Raw genomic sequence first — 3929 nt, forward strand, 5'->3', positions numbered from 1 at the left:
AACATGGAAGATACACACACTATAACGTAAATAGAGGATGTGGCAGCAACATGGAAGATACACACACTATAACGTAAATAGAGGATAAGCAGAAGCATGGAAGATACACACCATAGCATAAATCGAGGATAAGCAGAAGCATGGAAGATACACATGTAAAGGTGGAACATCCCAAAATAATCCAGAAAATAACACACACAATAATCAAAAATAGATTTCACAAATTTCAAGAAAAATAGCTTTATTTTTCGGCCGGGAGGAAAAGGTTCAACAGCTCCCTGGAACAAAACAAGTTTCTCAACTCACTCACATGGGGCTGCAGTTTTTAAAGGTAAAAACCACAATATTTACATAATCTATAAATACACGATTCACATTTCTAGTAATTTAATTGGTTGTTTTAGTATCATTCCCTTAAAGAATACTATACATAAAACAATCTAGTTGGTGGTTTCCCTCTCGTCATTACAAAAGGTACCACCCCCCAAGCATGAGATCATCCAAAGGGCCGTGTATTCTCATTGGTTGGCCCCTTTCAAAGTTACAATTGATTAAAAGAAGTTATTGTTAATTGGACCATAACATGTTTACTAACCAGGGCTGTGGCCTCTCACCGTGCCCAACCAATGGGTAGTCACCAATAATTAGCGAGAGCACATATGTTGCCAAAACATAGGACATCATATCCTCTAATTGGACCTTCTAACGTCTTATGCTCTGTACCTGCTCCTTCCACGACTCCCATCTCGATACACATTGCGAACCTCAGGCTTTCTCTTCACAAAGAATAGTCATTTAAAAAAAAAGCATCCGAAGCCCTGCTTCTGGAAATTAATTTATTTTATTTTCTCCAAATTCCTTCAACATCAAAAAGGTGATCCATAACTACTGGCCGATAGTCAAATTACAACTGCCAGATGTACTGCCACCAAGATTAGCTTTCAAGCGAGCAAGAAATGTTAAGGAACATTTAGTTCACTCAATGTATGTATGCGACACTCCCCATCCAGGGCTTTGGAATCTGCATAAAATAACAGGACACTACTCTTGTGGGTCCTGCTCAGTTTGCAGATTTAGAAAATTCAAACATTCCCTATTGGAGAAAAGCAGTGGAACCTCAAGCACCACTGAAACTGTAAAAGATGTGAGGTGGTGTACTCTATCCAATGCCCTTGTGGGCGCAGCTATGTAGGCCAGACTATGCGCAAGGTAGGAACCAGGATTCCTGAGCACCAATCTATTCCATCATATGGTAACCCACTACATGGAGACTCGGCACACAGCCGATGACCTCTTAAGTGGGTTTTAGAGAAAATCACCTTTGGCTCAAATATACATACCAGACTTTCAAACCTGGAAAGCAGGTGGATTCATAGATTCATAGATTGGATACTTTTGAGAATGGACTCAATGAGCTATACACCCCTCAGGTGTGAATATTAGTACACACGCAGGAGAACCCACCCTAATCTGGTCTGAGTCTTTGGGGTTATTCAGACAAGCAATTACTCCCCTGCATACCAGACCATATTGGGCAGTGCCTATGTACCCAACTTGGTGACTTTATACATTGTAAAGACTGGAGGGGGGGTCTGTACTCCTGCTCTCTATATGGTAGAGGAGAGGCACAGAGGACCCCAGCCAAGATTCTCTGTTTGGTAAACGTGGGCGAGTAATCAAGGCTTAGCTTCTCAGGAGGTGATGCGGTGTAGTCCCCAAGCACCCACAAAGAAATGTGCGCACATTGTATTAGTTAAAACACAGTCTTCATATAATTAATATTAAAGGTTATGTACAATATCACGATAACTCACTTTGTACTCGGTTATCTATAATGGCAAATCTATACAGTTAATTGTTCACACAAATCAGTTTGTAAAGGAAACCAACAATAGATATAGGAGGAAAGCAGTTGGTTAGAACAAAAGGCAGAATACTGGCCCTGCTACCTAGACACAGTTCTGTGTGGAGATCCCCCCACATGGTCAACCTGTAGAATAAAGATATATCACAAGCCCAGTCCATATATTGTTTACAAGAGTCTTTCTAATAGTTCAACCACCCCAATGTACCTGGTGTTGTAGAGTTCCTCGTCGGGAAATCGACAGCCCTTCTTGAGTGCACTCCCTATAAGGCAGGAGCCACGGTCGTCGAACGTCCGGCTGTGAACAGGGTGAACTACGGCGGTGAAGTGGCAGCTTCGTTCCTAGCGGTGCTCGCCGACGACGGAGCGTAGACGTCCTGCAAGGAAGAGGCGTGCGGGCACCTCATTGTCGCTAGTTCAGGACCGCAAAGTGTTTGAAGAACTGTGGCCCAGCAAGGGCGTATAGTCATCAGCGTCTCTGTGGTCTTTAGGTGGCAGGAAACCCACTGCTGGATGCTCCTCGGCGCGTCAGCGGCCTCGACTTTCTCCGGCAGGACAAAGTGGTTGATGGTGCAGGGGAGAGCATCCTTGGATCAAATGTTCTTAGGCAACGTGAGCACGGCGGCTCCGGTCGGCGACGGCGGTCGTCGACGGTGGCGGACAACAGTCCGGGTGCTTCTCTTTGGGATTCCGCAGCACTCCCTCCTCTCCGGTCGGCAGCCTTTCATAGGTCTGTCTACCGGGGAGCTTTGGCAAAGATCAGCTGGTGCACAATGTCCCCTTGTAGCTCGGGAAGAGGGCGCCTTACCAGGTCCTCTCTGGGTCAGTCCTTGGAGACACATCAGCTTTCATATTGGTGAAGAAGAGCAACAGCAATTCTTCTCTTCCAGCAGCGTTCCAAGGTCAAGCTTCCGTTTTACTCTAGTTTCTCTTCATCTTCCGAACACTTTTCAGTGGTCAGAGGTCCCCAGATATACTATTCTGTCTCTCATCCACACTGCTGGGCCAAGCCCCACAGCCAATAATCCAGAAAGGCATTCAGGCAGTCAATCAACCAATCCGGTACACAGTGTATTCAGGCCATCCTCCTCCCTCTCAGACACTCACAACAGGGAATGTGGATTGGGACAAGTACCCAGCCATTCAACACTACACACTGCATTCATGCCAGTTTCGTGCAGGGCTGTCTCAGTCTTTGTCTCACATACTAGAAACCAGACATCCACAAAATAAGTACATATTGGTCACACACTCCATTCACCCAGGTCCCACCTACAGGGTGTACCCACAACATACAGTCTCTGGGAAGCCTCCAGCCAGTCTGGCCTGGACTTCACAACTGCACCATATATGGAACTACCACCCAACAGCCAGTCAGGGCAAAGGGACAGAGTCAGGGCTTCCCAGTAGTTTGGGAAAACAAGGTAACAGGCAATAGAAAACAAGAGGCCACAGGGGCCATCTGGTTTTCTATCAGGAATCAACTGATTCCAATGCCAGGGCCTGGGTATCCCAAAATGGAGGATACTCAGAGCACCTGTCAAATTCAGCATGGAGCTGCCACCAGCCCATACCCTGCTCTGTGGGCCACACACAGGTGCCCAAAAACATACACTAGGGGCACAGGGTTGTACCCCCACCCATGGGTGCCATAAGGGTATCCCATGGGTCTGTACACCAAACCAAAGGAGAGAGCTGCACCGCCAGGAGTCCCACATGAACTCCTGCGTGGAAAACACGACAGAACACATGATGAAAAGCAGTAAAGGACAAGGACACAGAGGCCATGTCCCGCCGATGCATTTCCAGCATCACATACATACCCTTTGCATACTGTGCACACACATTAACAACTGGGCGACTGCCCAACAGCCTTGGTTTTTGTTTTTCTCCACACCATGGAGTCCGTGTGCACTAGCTCTCTCTAGTCATCCAGTACACTTCTTTCGCAAGCAAAACAGGGAACCATCTTTCCGTTTTTTTAGAATGAATGGGCCACGCATGCTCCCCTAACCCACAGATCACCTATGGCAGTACGTAACTTTGGCCACGCTTTCTTTTCCCT

This window comes from Ambystoma mexicanum, chromosome 5q (assembly GCF_040938575.1).
Source record: "Ambystoma mexicanum isolate Mex_15411 chromosome 5q, UKY_AmexF1_1, whole genome shotgun sequence".
Taxonomy (NCBI): Eukaryota; Metazoa; Chordata; class Amphibia; order Caudata; family Ambystomatidae; genus Ambystoma; species Ambystoma mexicanum.